Raw genomic sequence first — 10,284 nt, forward strand, 5'->3', positions numbered from 1 at the left:
AAAGAAAGAAAAGAAAGAAAGAAAGAAAGAAAGGAAGGAAGGAAGGAAGGAAGGAAGGAAGGAAGGAAGGAAGGAAGGAAGGAAGGAAGGAAGGAAGGAAGGAGAAAAGAAAGTCCGGGGGGGGGGTGGCCCAGGGGCCACAGAGTGCTACTTGGCCACTACTCCCATTGTATTGATGGAAAAACTGAAGAAAGACAAAGCTCTAAAGCAAGACCAAGGAAGGATGGGGACTGTCCTGGGGCAACAGAGGCCCAGTGACCCATGAGGGAGTCATCTGAAGCCTGTCTGCTGGGGCTACACTGACCTGCCTCTACCTCTGCCAGCCAGCATCCTGCTCCTGGAAACTCAGTGACTTAGAAAGGATCAGCCAGCTCAGTCTTGCTACGATTAGGGCAAAGTGTCACAAGTTTCAGTGAGCAGCAAGAAAGGACCAGCCCTCTCATTACTTCTGGCTGGAGCCAATGACAGCCACAGGCTGAGCTAGACCAGTACATTCTGGGGCTAGGAAAGGCAAGGCTAGTGTGGGGGCCAGTGCCCACACCCGCCAAGGCAGACTCAAAGCTGGTTCAGCTTCTGGACAGAACCCCACACCTCAGGCCAGCCTACAGAAGACATGGAGAGGCCATTAGGACACAGGTGACAGTACCAATGGCAGTGTCCTACGAAAGAAACCTGCTATCCAGGGGTGCAAGCCCCCTTCTCACTCCACAGCAATGCAGTGAGAAGGAATTGTAGGGTTTTGGGGTGTGGACCCTCCCCACTCCCACCCTTGGAACACTCTGGGTTCATTAAGTACTGACTTTGGTCTTGCCTCCCCACATGCTCCTTGGGGACTGTTGGGTCCCCACCCCCAACCCCAGGAGTCCCTCTCTCCTGGGCCTCAGCCCATGCAATACCCTTTGCCCTGGAGACTTCTTGAGGCCCCCACCTGGGACCCAGCCAGTAGACAAGAGGCCACCTGGGACCCTTGGGAGTCTCTGTGGGAGGGGTGGGGGCTCCATGGAGCCCACAGAGAACTCTTAGGGGTGTGGGAGTGACCTTTCTCCTGCCAGTAGGGGTGGAGAGCCCAGGATACCCTCCCTCAAGGGAGGCTGCTCCTCCATTCAAAACAGTTGCCAAAATGTAGGTGCCTCCTTCCCTAACCCATACTGAGGCAACCAGCCTCTCAGACAGGGCAAGTGCCCAGGGAGCAGGCTCAGGCCATCCTGGAGAAGCAGCTCTGTTGATCCTCCCTGCCATGCTCCAACTTCACTCAGTACCCAGGCCAGGGTCTCGGAGAAGAGCCCACCACCGCAGCACCACCCCTGCCTCAGGCAGTGGGAAAGGAACAGCTCTGTGTCTCCGTTCCTGCTTTCACCTTCCAGGGACCTCGGGATGCCGTTGGGAAACACCAGGAAGAGCTGGATTCTGCCCAATTGAGGCCGGCATCTGGATGCTCCGGGAGGGCGGGATCAGGCCTCTGCGAGTGTTCTTCCACCTCCCACCTTCCCTACCTGAGGCTCAGGGCTCTCCAGATGCTACAGCCCAACCTTGGGCAGCCCCAAGTCTCCAGTGGAGGGGAAGGTGAACGGATCGGTCTCTATCCCCTTTCCCCTACCCGCCCTGAGCATGACTCTGGTGCCTGGGCCCACAGCCGACTTGGCTTTGAGGCTGCAGCGGCGGCACCCGACCTGGCGGCTTCCGGGTGTCCCCAAGCCCCTCCCGGGGCGCTGAGAAGCACGTGCATCCAGCAGGCTGACACACAGGCCGCCGCCACGCATGCAAACCCGTGCCTGCACGTCCGTGAATAGCCAACATCTGCACACCCGCCATCCCAGGGCCGCGCTCTCCCTTCGCTCGGGGCCCCGCACACGTGTGCACGCAGGAAAGCCCGCGCACCCCGCCGGCCCCACACTGACGCCCGCAGACCGGCGAGAGGTCCCGGAGCAGGGGAGGCCTGGCCGCGGGGTCCGGGCAGCCTCTGCCTCAGGGCGGTCCCGTCAGCCTGGGCTGAGGCCAGAGGGTGAGTCGAGACCTCAGCCTTTCCAAGTGCTGGGCTACAGCCCTGAGCCGTTGTGCCCCGCCATCTCTTTTTTTTGAATTTGCTCCGTTACCCAGGCTGGAGTGCAATGTCATGGTCACGCCTGGCTGCAGCCTGAAACTCCCGGGCACGAGCGAGCCTCCCACCTTGGCCTGTAAGCCTGAGCCATTGTGCCCATCCCTTTTTTCTTCCTTTCCTTTTGAGGTAAGGTCTTGTTCTGTTACCCAGGCTGGAGTGCAGCCGCTTGACCACAGCTCGCTGCAGCCTAACCTTCCTGGGCAGAAATGATCCTCCTACCTCAGCCTCTTGAATACCTTAGACCACAGGTGCACATCACCACGCCTGGCTAAATTTTTATATTTTTCATAGAGATGTGGTTTTGCCATATTCCTGTCTGGTCTCGAACTCCTTTACTCAAGTGATCTGCCCACTTCGGCCTCCCAAACTGCTGGGTTACAGGTGTGAGCCACTGTGCCCAGCCTTTTATTATTTCCTTCCTTCCTTCCTTCTTTCTTTTACATTAGCACTCACTCTGGTACCCAGGCTGGTATGCAGTGGTGTGGGAACGGCTGGAAGCAACCTTCCCAACTCAGCCTCTTGTGCAGCTAGTCTCTCCTTTCCTGGGGTAAGTGAAGTGAGGGGCTTAGCTCTGATGCGTGTTATGGAGGCCTGGTAGTATTTGATTTGTGAGAGTAGGTGACAGACAGTTAATTTACTGGAGATAGGTCAGTTGACTCAAATGTTAGTGTCAAAAGAGTCCCGAGAAGTCTTCTAGTCCAACTCTAGAGGTGAGAAGATAGTGAGGGCAGTAAGTATTTATTGACTAATGTCCAAGACTGGTGGCCCCCTGATCTTCTGACCAGTGCTGGATGTTTATTGAGACACATCTCTCCCAGAGTTCTGGAGTCTTTTTTTTTTTTAAGATGGACAGTCACTCTTGTTGCCGGGGCTAGAGTGCAATGGTGCGATCTCGGTTCACTGCCACCTCCACCTCCTGGGTTCAAGCGATTCTCCTGCCTCGGCCTGTTGAGTAGCTGGGATTACAGGCATGCACCACCCTGCCCAGCTAATTTTCTATTTTTAGTAGAGGCAGGGTTTCTCCAAGTTGGTTAGTCTGGTCTCAAACTTGTGACCTCAGGTGCTCCGCCTGCCTCGGCCTCCCAAGGTGCTGGGATTACAAGCCTGAGCCACCACGCTCAGCCTTTTCTCTCCCAGAGTTCTGGAATCTTTTCTGTATTTGACAACCTAAGAATTATGTGAACATTAAAGCAATATTTTTGATTGAAAGAATGGCTTGTTATTTTGCCTCGTTTCAGTACAACTCTTTCATCACCACTTTAACTGATCCGAGCGTATTTTATTAGAAAAAGGGGAAACCAGATGTTCAGAAGCAGTGCTTCTTAGGCAGGAAAGAATTTGTCCCTGGTAGTAGGTTTCTGATCTGAAACCCCATGCCTCTGATTGCTTGTAGCTTTTTGGTTTGATTCTTTAGGAAATTCCCTGAGTTGTTTAATTGGTTTAAAAACTTTCTGGGCTATAAGGAGTCTGTACATCCGGAAACTTTTACAAAGGAGCGAGCCACAGAGGGCATTGCCATGGAGATAGATTACGCCTCTTGTAAACGATTGGGCTCCAGCTATCGAACCCTACCAAAGAGTTACCAGCAGCCCAAGTGTACCAGATGGACTCCTCTCTGTAAAGAGGTAAGGTATTCCCTAGCAGGGATCACTGGGTCCTCAGCTTACTCCAGAAGGGAGTGGTAGTACCAAGGATTAGAAATTATGTGAATGACAAAATTAAGAACCCTTTTAATCCTTTTTAAAAATAAAATGTTTTTTATTTTTATTATTTGTTTTTGAGACAGGGTTTCGTTTTGTCACCCAGGCTGGAGTGCAGTGATGTGATCATGGCTTATAGCAGCCTCAACCTCCTGGGCTCAAGTGATCCTCCCAAGTAGCTGGGACTTAGACACATGCCTCCACACCCAGCTAAAAATATAAAAATAAAAGTTTTTACTGGGCCTGACACAGTGGATCATGCCTGTTGTCCTGATACTTTGGGAGGCCAAGCTGGGCGGATCACCTGAGTTTGGGAGTTTGAGAACAGCATGAGCAACATGGAGAAACCCCGTCTCTACTAAAAATACAAAATTAGCTGGGGGTGGTGGCACATGCCTGTAATCCCAGCTACTCTGGAGGCTGAGGCAGGAGAATTGCTTGAATCTGAAGGTGGAGGTTGCAGTGAGCTGGGATCACACCATTGCACTCCAGCCTTAATGACACAGCAAAACTCTGTCAAAGAAAAAAAAAAAAAAAAAAAAAAAAAAAAAAAAACAGAATGCATGAGTGTATACAGTTACACTTTGAAAATATTTAAAATACAAAAAGATGTGTGCATGTAAGTCTGAATGCAAATGTGTATGTGTATTTATGTATGTAAAAAATCTGCTATAAAATGAAAAATAAAGGGCTGAATAGCCTAGATACTTAAACAACTTTTAAAGGAAAGACATATACCCATTAACTTTGACTTATTGGCCAGGCACCATGGTTCACACCTGTAATCCTAGAACTTTGGGAGGCCAAGGCGGGTAGATCACAAGGTGAGGAGTTCAAGTCCAGCTTGGCAAACATGGTGAAACCCCGTCTCTACTAAAAATACAAAAATTAGCTGGACATGGTGGCATGTGCCTGTGGTCCCAGCTACTCGGGAGGCTGAGGCGGAAGAATCGTTTGAACCCAGGAGGTGGAGGTTGCAGTGAGCTGAGACTGCACCACTGTACTCCAGCCTGGCGACAGAGCAAGACTCCATCTCAAAAAAAAAAAAACAAAAGAAAAATCAGCAAGGCACAGTGGCAGATGCCTGTAATCCCAGCTACTCAGGAGGCTGAGGCAGAAGAATTGCTATAACCCAGAAGGCAGAGTTTGCAGTGAATTGAGATCATGCCACTGCACTCTAGCCTGGGCAAGAGCAATACCCTTTCTCAAAAAAAAATTTTGACTTATGATGTATTTTTTTGTCTACATCATGAAAATGTCGATTTCATTGGTCATAGTAGTTGGCCAGTGACTGTGATTTCAAAATAATCCCTGGATAGCTGACAGCCCTGCCAGCCGTTTCTACAGTTATGAAAATATTCCTCTTTATATGGTGTTCGGATGTATTGCTGCAGTTTTTCAAAATTCAATTTCTTCATTTTTCATAAACTAGTGAAAATAAGTTTTTAAAATTGGTTTCACAATTTTACTGCAGGTGTCACTATAAATATCTATTTTTTAGGCCTATCAACTGATAGCATATTACTTTTGTCAAGAAAATTACTAATAATATTTGTAGCAAATAAGAAATAAATGTAGATAGGCAAACATGATAAAAACTTACATCTTTCTTTGGGTTCCCCAAAATGCAGACTGAGATAAAGATTTGATTACAGATGGTTTATTTGGAGACCCCAGGAACTTCATGGGATAGAGTGAGGAAAGGGAGAGAAAGAAAGGGGAAAAGTAAAAAGTGGCTGCCTTAATTAGTAGGTTCTATTTTCCTAATAGAAAATAGAAAATGAGGGGGGCTCACGTCCGCTGGGGAACCTCTGAGAAACCACATAGAGTATGTCCCAGAAGGAATTCACTGAGGGATGGGAAGGTGGGAGCACTCATATTCTGACTCTTGAGCCTCACTGATTAAAGGTTGACCTTGGAGGCACTATGCCCTCAGCACTTCCAGGCTACTCTCACTGAGGGCTCAGAAGAGCCTCAGCAGAGAATCAGAGTTACGCACTCATGGTAGGAAGATGTCAGTGTGTATGGGCGTGTTTGCAAGCTGCAGGGGAACTAACAGGTGGGCCGTGGGCACGGTATCAGTAATAGTGACTACCACGTTCACTCCTTGCTCTCAGCAGACACTCTCATGCCCACCCTGCGTTTGCTCTCTTACTGACATTTCGGGGTTGTAGCTGGCTGCAATCTCCAAAAATGACTGAAAATAGAATATGTGGAACACGCCACCATCTTCACTGCCACAGCTGGTCTCAAGACTGTAATATGTACTCACGAACCCTCTCCTCTACTGTCTCTTCTTGATTTCTCCATCCTTGGCCAGCACTTCCACTAGACATCATTGCTTGCTCAGTGAATGGCCAGAACTTCATCTCTGAGAGGTGGAGCCCTAATTACCTTGCCCTTGTCAGGCCATGGGTGCCTCAATTGCTTCTCTGCTATTATCAACAGGCACAGAAACACTAAGGGGTGCCCAAGTGAATCCCCCAAGTTCCAGACATCTTCTTTTTGGGCCCATTATGTTGCAGCAACTCCAACTCTTCATCAAGTCAGTTATCCCTGTCAGTTTAATAATTCCCATTTTTGCCCCTGATCTGACAGCATGGAGATGCCCACATCCTCAGGTGACACAGTACTGATGCAGTGGAACACATACTGTCTCCCTCTGTACACACACCCTGAGACCAAGGCTGTTAATCAGGAAGAGCCTGAAGTTATGAGAATTAAAAACATAATTGCCACTAATGGCTCAAAGGGAGTGTGTTTAAGTCAATCTTACTTGCATCCTTTAATTACCATTCTGTGTACTCCAGATGCTGGGGAAATAGCACAGGGATTTCACATAATGATCATTGGTTGAACAAACATACTGCATCCTCAAGGACAATGACCCAGCCATGCAAGGTGTCATTCCTAAGCTTATGCCTTGCTAAGCCTTTTTTTTTTTTTTTTTTTTTGAGTTGGAGCTTCATTCTTGTTGCCCAGGCTGGAGTGAAATAATGCAACCTTGGCTCCATGCAACCTTTGCCTACCGGGTTCATGTGATTCTCCTGCCTCAGCCTCCCGAGAAGCTGGGATTACAGGCATGCACCACCACACCTGGCTAATTTTATATTTTTAGTAGAGATGGGGTTTCACCATGTTGGGCAGGCTGGTCTCAAACTCCTGACCTTAGGTTATCCATCTACTTCAGCCTCCCAAAGTGCTAGGATTGTAACCATAAGCCACCGCGCCAGCCCCTGTTAAGCCTTTAAAAGGATATTCAGATACTTCCTCTGACCTCCTCAAAGTCAATAGTCTTCTGATACAATGGATCAGAGCATTATTCTCAAGGGTAGTATTTTTTTATTTTTTATTTTGCCTCAAGAATTCAAAGCAGCTCACCAAGTGCTGTGCGTGCTGTTCCTCTCTCTTAGTGGTAGGAAATGCAAAAAATTCCTTTGGCTAGGATGTGTCAATGTACTCCTAGATCTTTGGGCCTCTAAAATATTCCCTAACATGGCAGGCTTCCAAAACTTTGTAGGGCTTAGCTCTCATCCTTCAGCATGAAGTATTTCAAAGCAGCATACTTGCTCCTTCTTGAAAACCAAGTCTAATTATTATTCTGTCATTAATATAATGGATGATATTCTATAGAATGTCAAGATGATCAAGGTCACTGCAGACTATATTGTAACAGAAATGAGGAGCATTTAACAAATTCCTAGGACCAGGTAGTTAAGGATAAAGAGAATTCATTCAACCAAAACAATAGTTTTTGGCACTCAGTGTGAGACTATTGCAAAAATAGTTTGCATTCACAAAAGAAAGAAGTGCACATTCACTATCAGTATGGAGTATTTTGCTAAAGCAATCAGCTTGCTTACTCTTCACGTGGCTTTGATATCTTCCAGCATGGTGGCCTCCAGATTGGTTATCTTCTTGCATGGTAGCTCAATCTCACAGAGGCAACTATACCCAGGAACAAGGCAGAAGCTGCATCACCTTTTGCCTCGGCTGTGAGGAACACATAGCATCCCTTCTGGACATTACTGGTCAAAGCAAGTAAAGGCCAGCTCAGAGTCACAGGGATTGAAATTAGATTTCAACTGGCTGTAGTGTCTCACGCCTGTAATCCCAGCACTTTGAGAGGCCAGAGTGGCTGGATCACTTAAGGTCAGGAGTTTGAAACCAGCCTGACCAACATGGTGAAACCCCAGATCTAACTATCAGCTTTGAGGAAATACAGGGGGCAGGGGAAGAACATGTCAAACTACTCCATGGGGATGCAATCAGCAAAATCTACGTGGCACAACAAACAATCCAGGTTTGTCCAAATAAAATACATGCTACAGGGAAGTAAAGAGAGACTGAGAGCTTCTGAGAGACAAATCCACATCGCAGTGCATGGAACCTCGTTGGATCCAGACTAAAACAAGTAATTTATTTTTCTTTTGAGACGGCATCTCATTCTGTCACCCAGGCTGAAGTACAATGATGCAACCTCGGCTTACTGCTACCTCCGCCTCCCAGGTTCAAGTGCTTCTCTTGCTTCAGACTCCTGAGTAGCTGGGACTACAGACATGCGCCACCACACCTGGGTACATTTTGTATTTTTGGTAGAGATGGGTCTCGAACTCCTGACCTCAAATTATCTGCCCACCTCGACCTCCCCAAGTGCTGGGATTACAGATGTGAGCCACTGCCAGCCAAAGGAACTCTAAAAAAGTGATGCGACAATTAGAAAGTTTGAATACTGATGAGACATTTGATGATATTAAGGAATTACTATTTATTGGGGGATAGGATAATTTTATTTGTTTACATTTTAAAGTAAGTCATATTTATATCTTAGCGATACATACAAAAATATTTACAGATGCAAATGATATATTTGCTTAGAAACATTGAGTAAGGAGTCGGGGCATGGATGGTGGCACATACCTAAAGCAAGGTTTGCCATGAGTTTATCATTGAGGTGGACAGTGGTCACGTAGGAGTTTATCTTTCCTTTTGTACAGAAATGTTAATAATTAAATGTGAAATAGAATTCAGGCAAATAAGGACATAGACCATCAATGGCCCTATCTGCAGTCTGGTCCTCAGGCCTGAATCTCTGTATCTGGATCTAGCCTATCCTGCCATCAGGAGCTGAGCTTTCCCTAAATTCCTGTTGCTCTTCAGGAAAGTCACAGGGCTTGAGTTTTCTAATGCCCTGGGCTGGCTCCCCAACTCCCTGAGGACCAAGAATTCCTGAAGTAAACCATCTCTCCTTAGCTACAGAGAGCACTGATGCTCCCCTCGCTTCACAGAAGCCAGACCCTGGGATCATCGTCCCAATTACTAACAGTGAACCCTTCATAAGAGTCGACTATCTACCCAGCTCTGTGCTCATTTAGTGTGTCAGCAAATGGGCACATCAAGCACACCGCGAGGATGTAACTGACTTGGTGTTAGCACTGAAGATCTTTTGACTGGGAAACCCCTTCGTCCTGGGCAAACCTGGGCAATTGGTCACACTGAGCCCAACAGTCCATGTTCCTTCCACCATGAAACATGGCTTTTCCAAGTTAATGTGTAGAATGGTCTCAATTTCAAGTGGTTTTCCCATCAATTTTCCTTAGTAGCAACAGATTTTTTTTTAATAATGAGAAAATAAATATTGATGAAAACTGAGAAAAAAATGTTGATTGTTAGTTTCACAGCCTGTTTTTCTATTTGGGGCTCATTTATATATTTATGTCCAAAAACTAGATTTTCTACTATTCTTCCTTTCTGTTTCACATAAGGGAATTAATGTTTTGTCATTTCATGGTGCTTGGCAAAGAGCATCGTGGTTCTCAGGAGATTCCTTCCTGGGCAGTCTTGTGATCCCTGGGGCTGACCAGGCACTCATTCCTTCCTCCTGTGCACTGTCTGCCTACCAGCTACCCCCCCGCCCCAGGTTAATTGGTGTCTGCTCAGATGCGGAAGAGACCATGTGGCTCAGCTTACATCTGATCACTAGCACCAGAAGGGAGGACAAACAGGCTTCAACTTGAATGTCAAGTCCAATTCATGGATTGGTAGTGGCTGCCTGGAGTACTGTGTTGAGAAGGATTCTGAAGCCACATCCAGAACTTGTCAAGGAAGCTCTGGTTAATTAGTAATATCTGCCTGGGACAGTTGATGAAGGTTTGCACATGTGCCATATACCTACTCTACCAGGGTTAGAAAACACTCATTTTCTAGATAACAATCGCTAATATTTATTGAGCACTCTGAGCAGATACAGAAAACAAAAACAACAACAAAACCAAAAGCGCTTTTCCTAGCCCCTTACTCAGTGGTCCACATGAAACACTTTTGTGACCTCTGGTCACCAAAATGTGTGGAGATTTTTTTCCTGCCAACCAACCTGTTCTGCAGCAGACACCATCTGTGTGTCCTATAATTTAACTCAGTTCTGGTACTGTCTACCTGGAGGCAGCATGAGGTGACAACTCAATCCCACAAGACTGTCCCTGCTTC

The sequence above is a fragment of the Cebus imitator genome, unplaced genomic scaffold, assembly GCF_001604975.1.
Source record: "Cebus imitator isolate Cc_AM_T3 unplaced genomic scaffold, Cebus_imitator-1.0 Scaffold689, whole genome shotgun sequence".
NCBI lineage: Eukaryota > Metazoa > Chordata > Mammalia > Primates > Cebidae > Cebus > Cebus imitator.